Source organism: Thamnophis elegans, chromosome 13 (assembly GCF_009769535.1).
Source record: "Thamnophis elegans isolate rThaEle1 chromosome 13, rThaEle1.pri, whole genome shotgun sequence".
Classification (NCBI taxonomy): domain Eukaryota; kingdom Metazoa; phylum Chordata; class Lepidosauria; order Squamata; family Colubridae; genus Thamnophis; species Thamnophis elegans.
In genome coordinates, this window is record NC_045553.1 from 22,142,027 (window position 1) to 22,165,849 (window position 23,823).

Genomic DNA, 23,823 nt, shown 5'->3' on the forward strand with positions numbered 1-23,823 from the left:
AGATTATCTTCTAGGCCATTTTCCAGGCCATTTTGTCCACTTTTGGGGTAAAAAACACTCTGAAAATGGCCCAGAAATGGGTGAAAACTGCCCCCAAAATGGCTGTTTTTCAGACCGTTTTTTCAGGCATTTTCAGGATGTTTTCTGGGGCAGTTTTGGCCTCTTTCAGTGAAAAACAGCCTAAAAGTGGCCTTAAAAACAGCCAAAAATGGCCCGGAAACAGTCCAGAAAATGGCACCCCAAAAGGTCTGAAAACGGCCAAAATACAGGTTGAAAAAGGAAGGAAGGAAGGAAGGAAGGAAGGAAGGAAGGAAGGAACAGAGGGAGGGAGGGAGGAGGAAGGAAGGAGATGTGAATGAGAAGGAAGGAGGGAAGAAGAAAGGAGAGTAGGAAGGGAGGAAGGAAAGAAGGAAGGAAGGAAGGAAAGAAGGAAGGAAGGAAGGAAGGAAGAAAAGAAGGGAGGGAGGAGTTAATCCAGCTTTAGCTTAATTTCTTCTAGAATTACCTACACAGATGTATCATCAATCCTTCTCCTTCTGCTATTTATTTATTGTTTTGGGGGTGAACATGGGCTTTAATTGTAAATTGCTTCTGAGGAATCAAAGGGATTTATTGCCTCTGCTATCTCAGTGTGAAATGTTAGCTGTTATGACACAATATGTTGCTTTTTAATAAGCTCAGCCTCCAATGTCTTATTTTTCTTGGTGATGGTCACTCCCCATCCTTTCACTGGGTGGTATATGCACCAGGAAACTGAAGGTTGGTTAATCCTTTTATTTCTGGAAGAGTTGCATATAGGTCCAAGGCTTGGGGAAAGGGAGAGTGGACTGTAGGTGGGGCTGGGTGTAATGAGTGACATCGCAATTGCCACATCCACCCAGTCACATGACCACCCAGCCACACCTACCCAGCCAGACATTAGGGCAGAGAACCAGTTGTTAAATTATTTGAATCCCACAATCAAGGGTTCCTGTTGCATAAAACAAAAAGATAGGATGCACATTTCTTGAGAAGCTGCAAACGCCTTATGCTTTGCAAATGGTTTGCAACAACATTTGTGGCCAATGCAAAGAACTGCACAAGAAGGAAGCAGAGAATTATGGAAGCCTCTTACTGCTCTGGGCCATCAATTGCCTTGGAATGTTGTAATTACTGGAAAATGGAAATATTGACTCAGCAAATATCAAGAATTGGAGGAAATCACATTGTGCATCTTTAACAGAAAGAGGAGGAAATCTGCAGGAAATCCATGGGAGACTATACAGTTCCCCTTGAGAAGAGCCACAGCAAGTGGGCAAGAATATGTGAGATTGTAACCAAGAGAGAAAAAGCCTGCAGAGAAAGCAAGTCTACTCTGTCAAATGCCTTACTGAAGATTTGAATGGACAGATAAAAAGGATGCAGAGAAAACCATACAAAGGCAGGACTTAGAGGATATTAGCAAAGCTCTAAAGTGCCTATTTCTGGCTTGAAAGTCCTGGAAACTAATGAGAGTAAGTCCCATAACCAAGAGTAGGAAAACAGATTGCTGGATGGGTTACAATCCTGAAAATAGGTAGGGCTCATCTTGGGAGAAGGTGGGGAGGAAGCTGCACATCTGGTTGTTTCAACTTCTCACATTCTGCCAGAGACTTTCAATCTCTCCATCATTTGGTCTTTTTCTAGCAAGGTGGATCTAAAGCTGATGAAATACTTTCCCTTTATCACATCTCCAAAAGAAACACAAATTACCGGTAGTCAAAAGCAAATGTTTTTCTTCTGGCAGTGGCTATTCTGACAAAACTTAATGTGCACATTTTCTTTTAGGTTAAGCAACAAGCATTTATTGAGATAGCACATGGAGAGGGAGAGAGAGAGAGAGAGAGAGAGAAAGAAAGAAAGAAAGAAAGAAAGAAAGAAAGAAAGAAAGAAAGAAAGAAAGGACAATTTTTCTACATGTCTTCTGCATTAGAGATGCCTAGAGCACAGTTGGAGGAAGGTAAGAGGGCAAGCAAGACTGCTATGACTAAGGTGACCAGATTTTCAGATTGGTAAAGAGGGACACCATTGACCTGGGGGGGGGGGGGGGCCTTGATTAAAAAAATTATATTTTGTCAAACATGACCCCAGGACACTGAAACCATCATAAATACAAATCTGTTGCCAAACATCAAAATTTTGATCACGTGACCATGAGGATGCTGCAACAGTCGCTAAGTGTGAAAATGGTCGCTAAGTGTGAAAATGGTCATCAGACACTTTTTTCAATGCCATTGTAACTTTGGTCACTAAATGAACTGTTTGAAAGTTAAGGCTAGCTTGCATTATAATGCCTTATGCTAGCTTACATTTTCAAGAGAGAGAAGCTAAACTCCTTGTTAGAATTGAAATAGAAATGAATAGAGTAGAGTAAAATAGAATAGAATAGTTTATTAGCCAAGTGTGATTGGACACACAAGGAATTTGTCTTTGGTGAATATGCTCTCAGTGTACATAAAGAAAAATAAAATAGTAAGATAGTGGGATCCTTGCTGCACCTAGCCTTCACTAATCCTCTCACTTTCATAAAAATCAGTAAAAATCACTCATGCTTTTTTATTTCTATTATTTTGCTATGGCCACATATGAATATATATGCACATTCCAAACAGATTTTCTTACTAAACAGCCACCATTCTCATCCATAGGCCACTAAATGCCTCACCAACCTTTTCTGTATTCTTTCATTTCCTTCCATCCATTTTATTTATTTAACACAGAGTAGATTAGGCTGTCAGCCTTAGTCATTCTTCTAACATGACAACAATTCTTACCAACAAGGACGGTATTGGCACATTTTTGCTAATGCAACCTAAACATAACCAAAGCCTATTTCATTTCAAGTATGCTAACTTTATTCTATGCCTTCCCACGCATTACATGGCTTGAACGTTCGCGGATCGCCACCAAATTGCACAGGTGGTTGTTCTACCAGATGGACATCCTTACTTTTTCTCGAAAACGGGAGAGAGGCTGCCTTTCCTAGTCTAGCCCCGTAACAACAACCCTACGAGGTAGGCTGGGTTAAAAAAAAAAGCGAGTATCGGGGAATTCTGCGACTGCATCACCTCTTCGCTGCTCTCGCTTCCCAGGGAGCTCCCTTTCCTCTCACCGAGCTGCCCGTTCTCGGAACAAAACGGAGAGGCTCAGAGGCGGATACGCCTGGCAGTCGGTGGGGACGGTGCTGAGAGGGGCGTGTGCTGGGAAAGGGAGCTTGCACGGTCCGCCTCTGAGCCTCTCCGCGCAGTCACCCCCTTCCCCATCACGCCCCCCACCCCAAAAACAAACCACCAGTGCTCCTCCCACTTCCCCACTCCCCAGGCCTGCAGCGCCTTTTCTTCCCGTTCAGCTCCGAGCCACCGTCACAGACCCCTTTTGGCTCCGCTCTAGGCACCGGCCGCTGCGCCGCTGTCCTCCCCTCCATCATTCCCCCTCCTCCCAGAGCACCGCCGGAAACATGCCAACCTCAATACGGATGCAAAGGCGTCACATCGCCGCTACCCATGTTCATGAGGCGCCGGGCTTTGCAGGGCGCAGAGGAAGCCAGCAGACAGACGGGAGACTTGGGGAGGGGGGAAGGAAGAGATCCCGTCCAGGGTAAAAAGAGGGAAAAGCGGAGAGCCTACCCTGGACGGGATCTCTTCCTCCCTCTCCCCCCCGGTCTCCCGTCTGTCTGCTGGATTCCTCTGCGCCCTGCGATGCCCGTCTGGGTTGGCTTCCTTGGACACTCAGCTGCCACCCCCACCCCCACCTTCCCTCCGACCAACTGTCAGTTTATTCTTCCTGCACGTGAAAGCGCTTTAGTCAGTGGAGTGTGTGCTGGGAGGAATCTCTCTTCTCCTCCCTGCACGGACCCCACGGTGCCTGCATCAGAGCTCGGGCGGGATTCAGGTGAAGGAAAGGACTTTTCTTTTGCTGGCATCAGAGCTCGGGCGAGCAAAAGCAAGTATTTTAATCAGTGGGCTACGCGCAGGGACGAATATATCCCCTCCTCCCTGCACGCATCCACTGAATAAAGTGCTTCCTCTGGCCCACCTGATCTCTGCTGCGGGCGAAAGGGAGCTGGGAGGACAGGAGATTCCTCCCTGCACGTGAAAGCGCTTTAGTCAGTGGAGTTCGTGCTGGGAGGAATCTCTCTTCTCCTCCCTGCACGGACCCCACGGACCCCAATTCCACTTATGGCCTCAGGTCTATTTACCAGTTAGAGGGTCTGGAATTGATCGTTGCCAGTTGGGGGGCGCAGAGGAACCCAGCAGACAGATGGGAGACCGGGGGAGGGGGGAAGGAAGAGATCCCATCCAGGGTAAAAAGAGGGAAAAGCGGAGATCTCTTCCTACCCTGGACGGGATCTCTTCCTACCCCACCCCCCGGTCTCCCGTCTGTCTGCTGGGTTCCTCTGCGCCCTGAGATGCCCGTCTGAATTGGCTTCCTTGGACACTCAGCCTCCACCCCCACCTTCCCTCCGACCAACTGTCAGTTTATTCTTCGCTACAAACAAAACACGGGGAAGCCGGCATCGAGTTTTCGGTGACTCCGAGGTGCGCTAACTGAAATGCGGTCTTCCTTCAGTCTCTGCTTGCAGCCTCTGGGATGATCGTTGGCGGGTGGGAGAAGCGAGGGCGCAGCTGAGCCGGGGAGGCAGAGATGAGAAGTGAGGGCTAAATGCAAAGCGCGCCGAAGAGAGCAAGTGAAGCATCCCCAAAGCGAAGGACGGGCGGGAAGCGCTTGGCCAGTATGTGAGAAGGCAGGCTGGAAGTGGCTGCGGAAGGGAAAAGAGGCGGCCACGGGTATCGGTTCTCCTTGCGGTAGATAAGGGAGGTTCGTAGCAAGGGTCCACTGGCAGGTAGGCTTGGGCGGGGCGAAGGCCTCAGGTTGGGGGAGCGAGGAGGAAACAGAGATGGCCGAGCCTGGGGAAAGCACCGGGGAAAAAAAAGATCCCGTCCAGGGTAGGCTCTCCGCTTTTCCCTCTTTTTACCCTGGACAGGATCTCTTCCTCCCCCCCCCCCGTCTCCCGTCTGTCTGCTGAGTTCCTCTGTGCCCTGCGATGCCTGGCGCCTCGTGAACATGGGTGGTGGGGATGTGACGCCTTTGCATCCGTATTGAGGTTGGCATGTTTCCGGTGGTGCTCTGGGAGGAGGGGGAATGATGGAGGGGAGGACAGCGGCGCGGCGGCCGGTGCCTAGAGCGGAGCCAAAAGGGGTCCGTGACGGTGGCTCGGAGCTGTGCCCTGCGATGCCTGGCGCCTCGTGAACATGGGTGGTGGGGATGTGACGCCTTTGCAGGTGCTTCAGTTGCCCCTGATCGTGGGCGGATCTCAATTGATGAGGAACTCAATAATCCTGGCACATAAAGCTTTTTTCCCCCCTCGGAAACTGAAGCTCGTTTAAAGAAAAAGGGAAGGGCGGGCAGCTTCACGTGAGTGAGTAACTCCGGCGGTGGGAATCGGGAGGCTTCGGGTGGGCGGCGGCGCTTCCCTTGCAAATCAGCGCACTCACCGCCTCCCCCTCCCCCGGGAGGAGCTCTGCAGCGGGACAGACGAATGGAGGGGGAGATCACCCCTTCCTCCTCCAAGCCCCCAAACCCCGTCTTCCCTGGCCTGCACCCCTGCGCCCAGGCTCCTTTGGGTTTGGGGATAATCCGAATGGGTGGAGCGGGGGATCCCCTTGGCGGAGGCCTCCCGGTGCAATGGTCTTCCACAGCTCCGGAGCTAACCTTCGCCTTCCCCGCCCAGGATTGCAAGGCTGGAGGCCTCAGCAGCAGCCACCCCCACCCCCAGCCGGCCAACCCTCGCCCGTACCATGAGTTTACCGGCCAGGTATCCATTGAGCTGGAGGGCAGGCACCGTGGCTTCCTCGCGGCTAGTCTCGCTGCTTTCCCTGGGCTCGGCTCCGTTTCCTCCCCGCCCATTCTCGCTCCCCCGACTGAGGCCTTCGCCCCGCCCAAGCCTACCTGCCAGCGGACCCTTGCTACGAACCTCCCTTATCTACTGCAAGGAGAACCGATACACGTGGCCGCCTCTTTTCCCTTCCGCGGCCACTTCCAGCCTGCCTTCTCACAAGCTGGTCAAGCGCTTCCCGCCCGTCCTTCGCTTTGGGGATCCTTCGCTTGCTCTCTTCGGCGCGCTTTGCATTTTAGTCCTCACTTCTCATCTCTGCCTCCCCGGCTCAGCTGCGCCCTCGCTTCCCCCACCCGCCAATGATCATCCCAGAGGCTGCAAGCAGAGACTGAAGGAAGACCGCATTTCAGTTAGCGCACCTCGGAGTCACCGATGCAGGCTTCCCCGCTGCGACTGGCGGGAATGGCAATGAAAGCTCGGGCTTCGCTCCTCCATCTGGGGCTGCGGCTAACAGGGACGGCCAAGCGCTTTCCTCAAAAACCCCGCCTTCCACACACACCCGGCTTCCAAAATCCGGGGAGTTGCGGGGAGGGACGATCTTCTTCCCCTCTCTCAGGTTGCCCGGTTCCCCCCCCCAGTTCCTCTCATGAGTAGCTCGCAAGGGAAGGCCTTCCCTTCCCTTGCTAAAGGCCGCCGCCGCCCACCCGAAGTGGCAAAGCCTCCCGATTCCCACCGGCACCGGAGTTACTCACCAGGGCAGTGCAGCAAAAACAAACAGCGAAGGCGAAATGAAATGGAGACTCGTGAGAGTCACGACTTGCGCGGCATGCTTAAGCGGACTCCAGCCAATCAGTGAGCTGGCTGGGATAGAAAATTTTAAGCACCCTCGTGCGTGCTTAAAGTTTTCCATCCCAGCCAGCTCACTGATTGGCTGGAGTCCAGGCCAATCAGTGAGCGGCAGGCTGGGTTGTCTTAGATTTTTAGTGTAGATAGAATAGATTGGGGAACGGAACGAGCGAGCTAGCGGCAGCTGATGATGGGCGGGGGAGCCAGCGAGCACCGAAATAAAGCAGGGGTTTTTGAGAAGCGGGCGGGACGCGGGAAAAACGATGAAAAATCGTGCCTGTCCCACCAAATGCGGGACGTCTGGTCACCCTAGCTATGACTGCCGCCCTGGCTACCGCAATCACCGTTGTGCTGATGTTGGCTGTTGCTGGCTTGATGTCCTACTGGCTCGCAGAAGCTGCTCTGAAAACGCCCCGGCTCAGCCGTCTGGTCTGTCTTGTCAGCGTGGACCGGGTGAAGGGGTGGGCGGGTTAGGGCCTAGGGTGATCGAGCGGCTAGTTTGTAGCCGCCATTACGGCCCTCCTGAACCATCCCCCCATCCAGTGCCTTTCAATCTGCAACAGCCATCTTTCCATCTTATTGGGTGTGTGCGAGCTTTTGGGACCTGCGGAACTAGATCAGCTGGCCCTTCGTTTTTAAGGAGGGGGGTCTGGTGCTGGTGCTGGACAGAGGTGGGCAATTGTTATCATTTGTTATCTCTGTTCCCCTCTTGGACGCCCCCTCCCCCATCTGACCAGACTTTCTGCTGTGGTAAGGCCCCCCAGTTTGCCCTTCTTTGTGGCTGGGGGGGGTTTCTCTGTTTACCATCCTTATCATCTACCCTAGCTGGCTCCTCCAGTTACACTTCATCTTTATGGACTTAGCCCGTTGGACTTTTAGTTTTGCATCTCTCCCCCCGGACTGCGACCATTACCATGGCTATCATCGTCCATTACTACCTCAGGAACTTTATCCTAGCCATCTCGACTATTACTTCTCTTATACCAGACTATTAGAGAAAGAGGTCACTTTAGCTCCCTCATATCGTGCCGGCCTTGACCAGTCTATTGTGCTGTCGTTCCATGAACTTTATGTCTCTATGTACGGATTTACTCACTTATCTTATCATCTTTTTATACCTGCGCAATTTCTCTGTAAGTAGTGTGGATGTGTATGATTGTAAGTGAATGATCCCACTTTTTAACTTGTGTAATTCCCCTTTTTTATATTATATTGTTGTAACTTTAAATTTTTGTGGGGGTGTGAGTGAGTGAGTGCTTGGGTGTGTAAGTGAGGATTGGGACTGGAACCGGATTCCCCCACACTGAGTGCTTCGCAGAAGTGTTGAGGGGATCTGGGCCTATTCCCAATCTCAGGATGATTGATTCGAAGGACCTGTCAGGGAATGCGGGGGCTATGGGGGTGGGTGGAGGGACCACGGACACAGGAGTGGGCCGGAACATTACGGTCTTAACAGGGAGGGGCAGATATGGCGGGGACTTTAGGGCTGGCCATTACCGGGGAAGGAGGGCTCGCTACGTCACAGAGATCCCTCCTTCCGGCCCTATGAGTCCCACTCCAAGGCCAGATGGCGTGAGTAATCAGGACCCTGGTCTCAGGCTGCTGTCGCTAAATGCCAGGTCTGTAGTTTACAAGGCTCCCCTCGACCTAACTTTAGATGAGGGGGCAGCTTGTCAGGTGTGAGTTCTTGCTGGTGAAGTTGGACCTCAAGGGTCAAGTGGGCTTGCTGTTAACGTATCTGCCTCCCAACAGCGTTGCAGCAGCCCTCCCCTTGCTCCTCGAGTCAGTAGCTGAGCTGGCAATTGTGTTCCCCAGGCTTATGGTTCTGGGGGACTTCAAATTGCCTTCGCTCGGCGAGCACTCTGATGGAGCGCAGGAGTTCATGGCTTCCATGACAGCCATGGGCTTGGCCCAAGTAATTTGGGGCCCGACTCACTCGGCAGGTCACACGCTCGACCTCGTATTCCTCTTGGAGCAGTGGAGTTGTGATCTTGGTTTGAGGGGTAGTGAGATCTTACCCCTGTCATGGTCAGACCACTACCTACTGAGGTTTGACTTTCGGAGACCAAACCCCCACTGTAGGGAGGAGGAACCGACTAGGTGGTTCCACCCCAGGTGCCTTATGGACCCTTTGGGCTTTCAGATGGAGCTTGGCGTTGTTCCTGATACCCTCTCCCGCAGTCCGGCAGAGACTCTGGTTGCTGCCTGGAATTCAGCAGCGTCAGAGGGTCTCAACCGGATTGCGCCTTTACGGCCGATCCAAGGCAGTGGATCCAGGAGGGCTCCTTGGTTTACTGAGGAACTCCGGGAGATGAAGCACCAAAGAGACGCCTAGAGCAACGATGGAGATCCAGTAAGTCTGTGTCAGACCGAGAACTATTAGAATCCAGCATCAGAGTCTACCTTCGGGCAATTAGGACATCAAAAAGAACACATATTGCCTCTCTGATAGCTTCCGCTGAGTCGTGCCCAGCCGCCTTGTTTAGGATAACCCGTTCCCTCCTGAACCGGAGGGATACGAGCGATCCTTTGCAAGGCAGAGCTGAGAAATACGTCCAATTTCTCGCGGATAAAGTTGCTCGGCTTCGGGCGAACCTGGACTCCAATTGTGCAGAGCCAGCCGAGGCACCAGGGGAGAATCTGGAGCGACATCTCTGGATTGATTTTCAAGTTGTTACCCCTGAGGAAGTGGACAAGGCCATGGGAGCTGTAAGTGCCTCCACATGTGTGCTGGACCCGTGCCCCTCCTGGCTGGTTGCTAACAGCAAGGAGGTGACACGAGGCTGGATCCAGGCGGTTGTTATCGCCTCCCTTCGGGAGGGGTTCTTTCCCCCCGCTTTAAAGGCGGCGGTGGTGAGACCCCTTCTGAAGAAGCCATCTTTGGATCCAGCCATTTTAAATAACTATCGTCCAGTCTCCAACCTCCCCTTTGTAGGGAAGGTTGTTGAGAAAGTGGTGGCCTCTCAGCTCCGGCGGTCCTTGGAGGAAACCGATTATCTAGATCCCTTTCAGTCGGGATTTAGGCCTGGCTACAGCACGGAAACCGCTTTGGTCGCGTTGACCGATGATTTCTGGAGAGCCAGGGAGGGGGTCATGCCTCTGTCCTAGTGCTCCTTGACCTCTCAACGGCCTTCGATACCATCGACCATGGTATCCTTCTGCGTCAACTGCGGGACGTGGGGGTGGGAGGCACTGTTCTACGGTGGTTCTCCTCTTACCTCTCGGACAGGTCGCAGTCGGTGTTGGTCGGAGGGCAGAGATCGACCCCTAGGCCCCTGAATTATGGGGTGCCGCAGGGTTCGGTCCTGTCCCCCCCTCCTGTTTAATATCTACATGAAGCCGCTGGGTGAGATCATTCGACGGCACGGGATAAAATACCATCAGTATGCGGACGAAACACAGCTGTATCTGTCCGCCCCGTGCCAACTCAGTGAAGCGGTTGACGTGATGTGTCAGTGCCTCGAGGCTGTTAGGGTCTGGATGGGGGTTAACAAGCTTGCACTCAATCCGGATAAGACCGAGTGGCTGGTGTGTTTCCCTCCCACTAATTAGCCAAGTTTTCCATCTCTCAGGCTGGGGGATCAAACAGTACGCCCCTCAGACAGGGTTCGCAATTTGGGAGTCCTCCTGGACCCACAGCTGACTTTTGAACACCACTTGTCGGCTGTGACCAGGGGGGCATTTGCCCAGGTTCGCCTGGTGCACCAGTTGCATCCCTACCTGAACCGGGAGGCTCTCACAACAGTCACTCATGCCCTTGTGACCTCAAGACTGGACTACTGCAATGTGCTCTACATGGGGCAGCCTTTGAAGAGCATTCGGAGACTTCAGCTTGTCCAGAATGCAGCCATGCGAGCGATTGTGGGTGCACCTCGGTTCACCCACGTTACACCTATCCTCCGCGAGCTGCACTGGCTGCCTATTGGTCTTCGGATACGCTTCAAGGTGCTAGTCGTCACTTATAAAGCCCTTCATGGTATTGGACCTGGGTACTTGAGAGACCGCCTGCTGCCAATTACCTCCAATAGACTGATTAGATCCCACAGATTAGGCCTCCTCCGAATTCCATCCACTGGCCAATGCCGACTGGCAACCACTCGGAGGAGGGCCTTCTCTGTGGCTGCTCCAGCCCTCTGGAACGAGCTCCCCATGGAGATTCGAACCCTCACCACCCTCCAGGCCTTCTGCAAAGCCCTTAAAACCTGGCTGTTCCGACAGGGCTGGGGCTAATGAGCTTTTGTCCCCCCTCGAATGGTATGGTTGTTGTGTGTTTTTAAATTGTGTATTGTTTTGTTCGTCTTTTTTTATTCCTTATTTGTACCCCCCCCCCCCTTGACTTGGGTTGTGAGCTGCCCTGAGTCCCCTTCGGGGAAAAGGGCAGCTTAGAAATATAATAAATTCAATTCAATTCAATACTTTAGGATTTACTTTCTGTTGAAAGAGAAATGGACAGGAAAGTGTGATTACTTCTCCACCGTGAGTGACCATTTGAAGTGCCTCCTGATCCAAATAGGGCTGCAACTGATGCACCAGGCGAACCTGAGCAAAGGCCCCCCTGGTCACAGCCGACAGATGGTGTTCCAATGTCAGCTGTGGATCCAGGAGGACCCCAAAGTTGCGGGCCCTCTCTGAGGGGTGTAAATTCTCACCCCTCAAGATTAAGGATGGACTATCTGGACTGTCCTTTGGGGGCAACATCCACAGCCACTCGGTCTTGTCAGGATTGAGTGCAGGTTTGTTCACTCCCATCCAGATCCTGACAGCTTCCAGGCATCGGCACATCACGTCCACCGCTACACTGAGCAGGCACAGGACGGAGAGATACAATTGCGTATCGTCCGCATATTGATGGTATTTAACCCCGTGCTGACGAATGATCTCACCCAGCGGCTTCATGTAGATGTTGAATAGGAGCGGGGACAGGACCGAACCCTGCAGCACACCATATTTAAGGGGGCTAGGGGTCGACCTCTGCCCTCCAACCAACACCGACTGCAACCTGTCGGAGAGGTAAGAGGAGAACCACCGTAAAATGGTGCCTCCCACTCCCACCTCTTCCAGCTGTCGCAGAAGGATACCATGGTCGATGGTATCGAAGGCCACTGAGAGGTCAAGGAGCACCAGGATAGAGGAATGTCCTCCATCCCTGGCCCGCCAGAGATCATCGGTCAGTGCGACCAAAGCGGTTTCGGTGCTGTACCCAGGCCTGAAACCAGACTGAAAGGAATCAGATGCTTCTTCAGAACTCCAAAATAGAGCAGGACAAACGGAACTGTTTGCAAAACCAATAAATGACATTTTGGGGTGTGTGAGATAAGTTTAAAATCCAGGCTTTGCTTCTCTAATTTTTGAGCAAGGACTCATAAGCAGAGTTTATTTTCTAGTTATTTAAAAGTATTACGGATAGATACACAAATGCAGCAATGGACTATTTGCTATGAAGGGCAAATCAAGTCAGGAATAGAGAGTCAGAATTGTCACTTTCCTCCCACAAAGCATCCAGGTGGAAGAAGGTATGATGTGGGGCTAAGCGACATCTGTGGTGGTGGGTCAACCCCAATGATACCAGTGGAGAGTTTTGCCTCCAGAGGGGGGAAGGACTGAAAATACTCCAGTCTGAGGGCTACTAGGTAGATGAACAAATCGCTGAGATATTCAGGTATCCTTTTTTTGTGTGCAGCTGGCACAAAGAGGGGAGGGAGATGTTCCAGGTTGACCCTCTTGTGCAACAGAGGTTGAACTGCACACTTGCTCAAGAGCCGAGGTGGCGCAGTGGTTAAATTCAGCACTGCAGTTCAGCAGTTTGGCTGTTCAAATCCCACCAGGCTCAAGGTTGACTCAGCCTTCCATCCTTCCGAGGTGGGTAAAATGAGGACCCAGATTGTTGTTGGGGGCAATATGCTGACTCTGTAAACCGCTTAGAGAGGGCTGAAAGCCCTATGAAGCGGTATATAAGCCTAACTATTGCTATTGCTATTGTAAACCTAACGTATTCTAAAGTTCATGAACTTTATCGTATTATCAGAGGGGAAATCAGAAAGACTTCAAACAGCCAGCTTCTGAAACAATTCGTAAGATCTCTCACGGCTTTTTTTTTTTTCCTTTTTCCTTTCCCTTTTACAGAGAGTCTTCTTCAGCCTGATCCTCTTCTCCCTCTTGCTGGCTGCATGCCAAGGAGCATGCATGCAAGGTCCCTTGATACCGAAATCTTATGCTGGTAACCAAACTCTTTATACATTTGAACAAGTCATCGCTGTACTGCTTGGAAAGGTTTAGCACCTACCTGGAGAAATGTTGCTGGCTTCATTTTTATCCCCCAGGTTTTAATTAAAGGTTTCTTAACTGGGCCACAAAACATCTTTTGTATCAATGTAGAAATCATTTGATCCTCAGTGGTCCTTCCAAAACTGACCAATCAATAACATGCTTTCCATCAAATGCAGAGAATTTGAATGCTAGTCACTTTTGTCCAATTGGCCAGGAAACACTGACTGTATTAATGCAGAAGTTGATTGATCATCAGGAATCCTTACAAATCTAAACAGTCATTAAAATACAATATAATGATATTCAATAAATGTGGAGAATTTGTCACATTTGTCCAAGAGTAGATTTCTCAAAATAGCCTCCAACTCTAGTATATTTCTCAGTATAGCATGGCAATTTGGCTTCGGTTGACGGTTCAACTTTCAATTCTTCCATTCTCTTTTTCTCAGGTAAAGATTTGCCTCCAGATACATGTGTTGATGTATATGATGGGAAAACACATCTCATTGGGTCCACTTGGAACACAGCTCATTGTTTAAGATGTGGGTGTGGCACAGATGGATGGAGGTGCTGCCACAGGTAGGAAGAGGCTTCAAGCAAGCACATTTTCTCTTAGGTTAAGCCACAAGCATTTATTGAGTCAGCACGGAGAGAACGGGGGAGGGAGGGAGTGAGGAAGCAAGGAAGGAAGAACAAATCTTCTACATAAATCTTCTGCATTAGAGATTCCTATTGTACAGCTGGAGGCAAAGAGTAAGGCCAAAGAAGGCATGTAAGAACCTACTTTAGGACTTATCTTCTGGTGAAAGAGAAATGGAGAGGAAAGTGCAATTACTTCTCTAACCTTTTTGCATTTACAGATAGCTGATCATCAGCCCTATTTTGGGTGATCAGGTCCCTCCTTGGTACACAGGAGGTGCGGAAAGCTTTCCAGGGTGGCTGTGAAAGGAATATTCTATCTCTCAGACAGAGCTCAGCTTTCCCCAGAGTTGGCTCCTAGCTGGGCAGATCCTGGCTGAACCTTGTTATCTAGGAAAAGTTTGGCCAGTTGCTCTTGAAGAACTAGACATGGAGATTGGTGACCAGTGTTCTGGACCCTTCTCCTTCCTGGGAGAGAGCAGGTGGTTGATCCAACGATGCCTCTCTGTGGAAGACGGTGAAACCACCTGGTTTCATTAGAGGCCATCCTTAGACCTAACAGACAGCTTTCATCCGGTCCCCAGTATTCCCTTTTTGAGGAAGATTGTTGAAAGAATGCACAAAGGGACCAAGTTGAAGCAAATTACCCAGACTCTATTTGGTCTGGTTTCAGAGTGGGACACAGCATTGAAATGTCATCAGTTCCCCCCTGCCCAAAGAACCAGTTCAGATATCACCTTTGACTCTATACTGGATGGCATTCCCCCAGATTGAACTGGTACACAGTTTGGGGTAGGGTATTCTTAAACTCACAGCGACTGTTGTAGAAGCTGGTGGCAACCATAGCTGGGGGGGGGGGTGACTAGACAAAACATAAATTTTATTTTACTGGCAAAAAGAATAACACAAGGCAACATCTTTCTAATGTGGTTTGTTCTTCATTTGCAAGAAGAGTTTTAACTGACTTGGACCTGAGAAGAGAATGGCTGGAGGAATGAAGGCCCCCCCTGGGGACAGCCATGAACCGAGAGTCATAGCTGAGGTTATAATAATGGGAGAAATAATGGGAGAAATATTATGTAGATACAATGAAGATAGAAACTTTGATCGACCATAACCCCTCCTTCTTCCTCTTCCTCCACCTCCCTTTTTTTCTCCTTCAAAGCTTTGGTGGTCTCGCAAATGTTCTAGGGTGCAAAACAGTGGTAAATCCTGTGACATGTAAATATGAATTCTATAGACTTGATGACCCATCGCAGCGCTGTGGTGGCTGATCTCTTCGCATGGATGAACAGAACTAAATCTCTCATGTTCAAATGAATCTGAATAAACCTCTCATATCAGCATCTAAACATTTTTGCCTTTTCTTTTCATTAAATAACAGTTATGTAAAACATGAAGCTCATGCCATCATGCCAACCATGCAGTATGGCAAAGTACAGCCTACAGTTTGGAGGGTCAGTGTATCAATGCTTGCGCATTGGTGGGTCAGTGCATTAATGCTTGTGCATATCAGCATCTAAACATTTTTTCTTGCTTTTTTTTTGATTAGATAACACATTGATGTGTCAGTGTATCAATGTTTGGGGATTAGTGTGTCAGTGGGTCAATGCTTGTGCATTGGTGTGTGTGTATCAATGCTTGAGCATTTCTCTTGTTCGTTGAAAAGCTCATAAAAAGCAAGAAAGAATTAAAAGCACTAGAAGTGAGAATTCAGTCGATTTTTTTATTTTGGCATTCTTCAGGAGGTTCCTCTTATACTACCATCATCATTCTGCCAAGGTGCAGCTTGCACAGGACATGGTACATCAGTGTGAATTTGTGCCAACTCATGGATTGGTGGACCGATTTTAATTCAGCCATCAAAAGAACATTTTTTAAAGTTTTCGGGCAAAGCTTTTTGGGAGCTGTATAGAGATTGCGCTTCCCTACTACTACAAATGCCCCAAATTGGAACTGGAGAGGGAAAAAAGGATTCCTTGACTTATGACTATAATGGAATCTGCCCACGTGATTTTAAGTCATGATGGCCATAAAGTATCATGTGAACCAACCAGTTTTTAAAGTCTTCCTGTATTGCCACATCCTCGATCCAATCTTTTTTTGTCTTTCTTATGGAAAAGTATTAACATTGGCATGTTATTGTGCTACCCTGCTCACTTACACACTATTCTGACTTAGGCTTCTTGATTAAGCATAAATCACACACTTAGTCCAAAAAACCCTGGTTTATGTAAATGGCTGTGAATTATGGTCATTCAGGAATGGACTCATCCTTCATGTTAGTTGGAGGCTTCACAGTTCCCTTGAGCTGACATCTGAAGAGCAACCTGTGGAGTTGTCCAAGAGAGACATCATACTTATGTGGCACTATTATTATCATTATCATTATTATTATTATACAATTGTATCACAGCGGCCAGTTGTTTCGCCGGATTTGGCATTGGTTACTAGTCGGGCCCCACCCAGGGGCCTAGGACGTCGTAACGTATTTTCGCAATATGCGTGCAGATCCAAGCAGTGCGGCTTTTTGCATTTGACTGATGGTGATTTTGTCAATTTTTAACTGTTTTAAATGTAATTCCAGTGCTTTTGGAATAGCACCCAGTGTGCCAATTACCACTGGAATTACCACTGCTGGTTTGTGCCATAGTCGTTGAATTTCGATTTTTAAGTCCTGGTATCTTGCGATTTTTTCATGTTCCTTCTCGGCAACCCTGCTATCACCTGGTATTGCGATGTCTATGATTGTGACCTTATTTTTCTCAACCAGTGTGATGTCTGGTGTATTATGCGCCAGTATTTTGTCGGTTTGTATACGGAAATCCCACAAGATCTTGACCATCTGATTTTCTGTGACTCTTTCAGGCTGATGTTCCCACCAGTTTGTTGCTGTTTTAATATTATAATTTTTGCACAAATTCCAATGGATCATTTGTGCTACTGAATTGTGCCGCAATTTATAATCAGTCTGCGCGATTTTTTTACAGCAGCTGAGTATGTGATCAACAGTTTCGTCAGCTTCTTTGCAAAGTCTGCATTTGGCATCATCAGAGGATTTTTCGATTTTGGCCTTAATGGCATTTGTGCGGATAGCTTGTTCTTGCGCAGCCAGGATTAGTGACTCTGTTTCTTTCTTTAATGTACCTGTTTTTAACCATAACCAAGTTTGTTCCCTGTCCACTTTATCTTTTATTTTTTCCAGAAATTGACCATGCAGTGCTTTGTTCTGCCAACTCTCCATTCTTGATTTTATCATATCTTTTCTATATTCTTGTTTTGTCTGTTGGGCCTTCAGTAGATTTTTGTTCTTTACTTCGATTAATAGATGTTCTTGACTTTCTTTTAAATAATCAGCCAGTGCATGTTTTTCTTCTTCAACTGTTTGCTTCACTTGTAATAATCCTCTGCCACCTGATTTTCGGGGCAGGTACAGTCTATCAGTATCACCACGTGGATGTAAACTGTAGTGCATTGTCATTAGTTTCCTGGTTTTTCGGTCCAAAAGGTCCAAATCAGCTTGTGTCCAGTTAACTATGCCAGCTGTGTATCTTATAACTGGTATTGCCCAGGTATTTATGGCCTTGATTGTATTTCCACCATTCAATTTAGATTTCAAAATTTTCCTAACTCTGTTGGTGTACTCTCGTCTGACAATAGTTTTTACTTCTCCATGCTTGATGTTATCCAACTGCAGAATGCCTAAGTATTTGTAGGCTTCATTTTCTTTGCATTTAATTAGTTGGCCATTGGGCATTTCAATTCCCTCAGATGCAGTGATTTTGCCCCTTTTTATGGATACAGTAGCGCATTTTTCCATGCCAAACTGCATTGAAATATCGGTGCTGAATACTCGGACTGTATTTGTCAATGATTGGATTTCTATTTCTGACTTTCCATAGAGTTTCAAATCATCCATATATAGTAAATGCGAAATTTTTTCAGCTTTTTTGGCTGTTTGGTAGCCTAATTTCATTTTTTTAAAGATTACTGATAGTGGGATCATTGCGATGATGAAGAGAAGAGGTGAAAGTGAATCACCCTGGAAAATTCCTCGCTTGATATTAACCATTCCGTAGCTCTCATTCCCTACTGCCAACTCAGTTCTCCATTGTTTCATTGCCTTTTCAGTAAAGGATGTAATATTTTTGCTAATGCCAGTTGTTTCTAAGCATTTTATGATCCAACTATGTGGCAGTGAGTCAAATGCCTTTTTGTAATCAATCCAGACCATATTCAAGTTCGTTTTTCTGTTCTTACAATTTTCTAATATCATTTTATCAATTAGAAGCTGATCTTTTGTGCCCCTGCTCCTTCTTTTGTTGCCTTTTTGCTCTACTGGCAAGATGTTGTTTGTTTCCAAATAATCCATCATGTTATCTGCAATAATGCCTGTGAGTAATTTGAAGGTTGTTGGCAAGCATGTTATTGGTCTATAGTTTTCAGGTGTTGTTCCTTTAGTTGGATCTTTCTGAATCAAGTATGTTTTTCCAGTTGTCAACCATTCATCAATTTGGCCCTTTTGTAAAATTTCATTCAGTTGCCTGGCCAATATTGCATGTAAACTGGTCAGATATTTGAGCCAGAAACCATGTAATTGGTCCTTTCCAGGTGATGTCCAATTCTTTACCTTTTTAACTCGATTTTTGACCATCTCAGTTGTTATTTCTAATACTTGCATTTGTTTGTTGCCAATGCTTTTCTCAAAGTCATGTATCCACTTTGCTTCCTTGTTGTAGTCCTTTGCATTTTCCCACAATTCTTTCCAGAATTCAACTGTGGCCTGTTTTTCTGGTTATTATTATTATACAATTGTATCACAGCGGCCAGTTGTTTCACCGGATTTGGCATTGGTTACTAGTCGGGCCCCACCCAGGGGCCTAGGACGTCGTAACGTATTTTCGTAATATGCGTGCAGATCCAAGCAGTGCGGCCTTTTGCATTTGACTGATGGTGATTTTGTCAATTTTTAACTGTTTTAAATGTAATTCCAGTGCTTTCGGTATAGCACCCAGTGTGCCAATTACCACTGGAATTATCACTGCTGGTTTGTGCCATAGTCGTTGAATTTCGATTTTTAAGTCCTGGTATCTTGCGATTTTTTCATGTTCCTTCTCGGCGACCCTGCTATCACCTGGTATTGCGATGTCTATGATTGTGACCTTATTTTTCTCAACCAGTGTGATGTCTGGTGTATTATGCGCCAGTATTTTGTCGGTTTGTATACGGAAATCCCACAAGATCTTGACCATCTGATTTTCGGTGACTTTTTCAGGCTGATGTTCCAACCAGTTTGTTGCTGTTTTAATATTATAATTTTTGCACAAATTCCAATGGATCATTTGTGCTACTGAATTGTGCCGCAATTTATAATCAATTTATTATTATTATTATTATTATACAATTGTATCACAGTGGCCAGTTGTTTCGCCGGATTTGGCATTGGTTACTAGTCGGGCCCCACCCAGGGGCCTAGGACGTCGTAACGTATTTTCGCAATATGCGTGCAGATCCAAGCAGTGCGGCTTTTTGCATTTGACTGATGGTGATTTTGTCAATTTTTAACTGTTTTAAATGTAATTCCAGTGCTTTTGGAATAGCACCCAGTGTGCCAATTACCACTGGAATTACCACTGCTGGTTTGTGCCATAGTCGTTGAATTTCGATTTTTAAGTCCTGGTATCTTGCGATTTTTTCATGTTCCTTCTCGGTGACCCTGCTATCACCTGGTATTGCGATGTCTATGATTGTGACCTTATTTTTCTCAACCAGTGTGATGTCTGGTGTATTATGCGCCAGTATTTTGTCGGTTTGTATACGGAAATCCCACAAGATCTTGACCATCTGATTTTCTGTGACTTTTTCAGGCTGATGTTCCCACCAGTTTGTTGCTGTTTTAATATTATAATTTTTGCACAAATTCCAATGGATCATTTGTGCTACTGAATTGTGCCGCAATTTATAGTCAGTCTGCGCGATTTTTTTACAGCAGCTGAGTATGTGATCAACAGTTTCATCAGCTTCTTTGCAAAGTCTGCATTTGGCATCATCAGAGGATTTTTCGATTTTGGCCTTAATGGCATTTGTGCGGATAGCTTGTTCTTGCGCAGCCAGGATTAGTGACTCTGTTTCTTTCTTTAATGTACCTGTTGTTAACCATAACCAAGTTTGTTCACTGTCCACTTTATCTTTTATTTTTTCCAGAAATTGGCCATGCAGTGCTTTGTTCTGCCAACTCTCCATTCTTGATTTTATCACATCTTTTCTGTATTCTTGTTTCGTCTGTTGGGCCTTCAGTAGATTTTTGTTCTTTACTTCGATTAATAGATGTTCTTGACTTTCTTTTAAATAATCAGCCAGTGCATGTTTTTCTTCTTCAACTGTTTGCTTCACTTGTAATAATCCTCTGCCACCTGATTTTCGGGGCAGGTACAGTCTATCAGTATCACCACGTGGATGTAAACTGTAGTGCATTGTCATTAGTTTCCTGGTTTTTCGGTCCAAAAGGTCCAAATCAGCTTGTGTCCAGTTAACTATGCCAGCTGTGTATCTTATAACTGGTATTGCCCAGGTGTTTATGGCCTTGATTGTATTTCCACCATTCAATTTAGATTTCAAAATTTTCCTAACTCTGTTGGTGTACTCTCGCCTGACAATAGTTTTTACTTCTCCATGCTTGATGTTATCCAACTGCAGAATGCCTAAGTATTTGTAGGCTTCATTTTCTTTGCATTTAATTAATTGGCCATTGGGCATTTCAATTCCCTCACATGCAGTGATTTTGCCCCTTTTTATGGATACAGTGGCGCATTTTTCCATGCCAAACTGCATTGAAATATCGGTGCTGAATACTCGGACTGTGTTTGTCAATGATTGGATTTCTATTTCTGACTTTCCATAGAGTTTCAAATCATCCATATATAGTAAATGCGAAATTTTTTCAGCTTTTTTGGCTGTTTGGTAGCCTAATTTCATTTATTATTATTATTATTATTATTATTATTATTATTATTATTATTACACAATTGTATCACAGCGGCCAGTTGTTTCGCCGGATTTGGCATTGGTTACTAGTCGGGCCCCACCCAGGGGCCTAGGACGTCGTAACGTATTTTCGTAATATGCGTGCAGATCCAAGCAGTGCGGCTTTTTGCATTTGACTGATGGTGATTTTGTCAATTTTTAACTGTTTTAAATGTAATTCCAGTGCTTTTGGGATAGCACCCAGTGTGCCGATTACCACTGGAATTACTACTGCTGGTTTGTGCCATAATCGTTGAATTTTGATCTTTAAGTCCTGGTATTTCGCAATTTTTTTCATGTTCCTTCTCGTCGACCCTGCTATCACCTGGTGTCTATGATTGTAACATTATTTTTCTCAACCAATGTGATGTCTGGTGTATTATGCGCCAGTATTTTGTCTGTTTGTATATGAAAATACCATAAGATGATGATGATGATGATGATGATCATCATCATCATCATCATCATCATCATCATCATGTAAAAAAGCACTTAGCTATTGATAAGTACTATGGCTATTGCTATCATTTGATATGGCCACAACCGAGTTTCTCGGAAATAAGACAGGGTCTTATTTTCTTTCGACCTCCTAAATAAGCGCTTTGCCTTGGAGGTCTTATTTTTGGGGAAACATGGAATCGTCCTTAAAAAAATGATAAAGAGAGGGAGAAATTCCTGGAGAACCTCTCTATCAGTAAATGCTAAACATGAAATCTAAGGTTCAGATCTGAAGTGGAAGAAGTCCCACTGATGGGACAGAAGCTGTGGGAGCTTCATCCCTGGAGACTGGACTGCCATTTGTCAGAAATGGTGTAGGGCCCCTTGCTTGGATTGGACTAGATGTGTCAGCCTCCGCTTTGCTACTGCTTCGGCTGCCATTGAAACAGGGAGGGGGGGCATGGTATTTGGGAGGGGACTCATTGTTGTGCTGGAGGAAGATTCTAGATTTTGAACTGACCACCTTACTGCGCATGTGGAGGAGGATTGTTTCCCGCCAAGGCCAACGGTCCAGCATTCCATCCTGATGATGCCTTTCGAAGTTATCTCACACCTGACATTTGGGAGAATTATGATTGGACTGTGCAGGGATGCCAAGGGGAGGGGAATGAATTATACAATATATTATTCATTTTCGCGCCTAAATAACCAGACTTAGCTTAGCTTCACTTCTATTCATTTATAATTAGTAAAAGTACACTTGATTTCTACAAATGGAGTCCTGTGGTTTTCTTTCCTGATTTTTGAATGAAGAAGGGCTGACAAGATGACCTACAAGGTACTTTCCAACTCTGTTAATCTGTTATCTGTTATCTGAATCTGGCACATTATACATATCTCTGGCATTTTAAAGAACTTCTTAAAGATCATTAGGTTCCTTCATCTCTTTTCTCCCTCTGCTAAACTTTCTCAGCACTTCTGCACAATTCCTAGATTCTGTATTTAGGATGGAGAGCTGGCAGGTAGAACAGACTGAATGCAAGCACCAATTTTGAGTTGTGATTGTACGGACAGCCTCCAAATTAGATATCTGGTGTTCTTTGTTCTACTTTCAATATCTTATTAGTGTTAATCAGAGCTTTGCTTTAAGAAGAGGCAGAGAAAATTATTTTCTCCTGCACTGTCAGAAACCTATGTGCAGATTGAAATTGAAAAGTGTTACTTCAGTGAAGCAACTGATGATGAGATTGTATTGTATCCTTTTTTTTCTGCAATACACCCAAGTGTACCACCAGCAGCGGACACTGTAATTACTCTTCCAGACTGTTCATCTCGGGGAAAATGTTCATTACTCTGCCTTGCCTTGGATAATTTATTTTGGACCTTAGACAGTATAGTCTGTAGCATTAGTGGCACTAGAAGCTGAAAAACTTTTGGTATAGTTCCAATCAATTTCATCTCAAAAAACATTTGATATGGATTTGATCCATTTGTAAACGGTCCTATAGAGTGGTGGGATTCAACTAATTTAGCAACCGCTTCTTTGCCCTAATAACCAGCTAGGTGGACGTGGCTATGGTGGTCGTGGTCAGGGGTGTGACAAGTAACATTCGGCCTCCTGCACCACTCTGGGAACAAAAAAAAGCCGCAGGAGGAGCGCGCTGCCCCTCCATGCCCCACTTTGGGTCTAATAGACCTCCCTGCAGCCTCCTGGGAGCATAAATGGGCTGTGGAGGGGGATGCACCTCCCCCGTGCCCCATTTTGGCTCTAGGAGAGCTCCCTGCAGCCTTCCTGGGAGCGAAAACAGACTAGAACGAGGTCCGTTGTGACTTCTGGGAGGGGAGAGGTGGGGCAGGGCCAGCCGGTGATCGGAACTACCAGGTCGCTGAACTGGAGATAAAATTAACATCTGGTTCACCCAAACCAGCACAAACCGGCTAAACCTCTGGTCTTACAAAATGTTCAGGAAACCATACTGGATTTTTTTCACTTATCACAGTATAGCAAATGTTACATTCAGTACAAACCTTTGTGAGGATGAAAAATGTCTAGTTAACCAAGGAAACTGTTCCGCTAATGTGTTAGCGTGTTCTTAGTGTTCTTATGCTTACCTTCTTTTGAAAGTGAGAAGTGGCTGGTTTGGTTGGGGTTGTTGTAGGCCACCTGGGGTCCCTTAGGTGAGATGGGTGGTGTAGAAATTGAATATATAAAATCAGGAGTGAACCGGTGGAAGATTGTGAAGAACTCAGTTCAAACCTGCTGTTTCTCCTTAGGAATTGTGATCTGCTCTGGAGAAGAGTCTTCCTTATTTCATATGACTCTCCGGCTATTGCATCAAGATGACCAGAAGTATCTGCAGTGGGGGGGTCAACAAGTCAAGATGGTGTCAATGATGGCACAATCACCTTGACTTTTATGCCCTTCCTTTTGGACATCCCTGAAGCTTCCTTTTCCATGGAGTGCTTCCTCCAGAGAACTTCACCCAGAATCCAGTTGACTGTCTTTGGAGCAGCAATGGGAATTTTTTCCTGCATCATTCCTGGCAATTTTAGTTGCTTTCTGGTACCTGAAATTAACACATTTTCTGTGTTTGTTACCATTTCTTGAGGCTGGTTTGTGGCTTGCGTTAAGTTTTTGCTATTTCTTTTCAGTCTGGTCGTTTGGCTTTTGGGATTCATTTGTACAAATAAATAAATTCCATCCAGTGAGCTAGTGACCATAGGAAGCAGTGATGGGATTAGAAAAAATTACTACT

The 23,823-nt window shown here is 46.7% G+C and overlaps 1 long non-coding RNA gene across 1 annotated transcript; it reads left to right on the forward strand.

Moving 5' to 3' along the window:
* Positions 1-12,835: 12,835 nt before the first annotated feature.
* On the forward strand, positions 12,836-14,958 carry LOC116516468. Its single transcript, XR_004256357.1, has 2 exons — positions 12,836-12,917; positions 13,417-14,958. It is a non-coding gene; the product is annotated as an uncharacterized LOC116516468 (long non-coding RNA).
* The last annotated feature ends 8,865 nt before the right edge of the window (positions 14,959-23,823 follow it).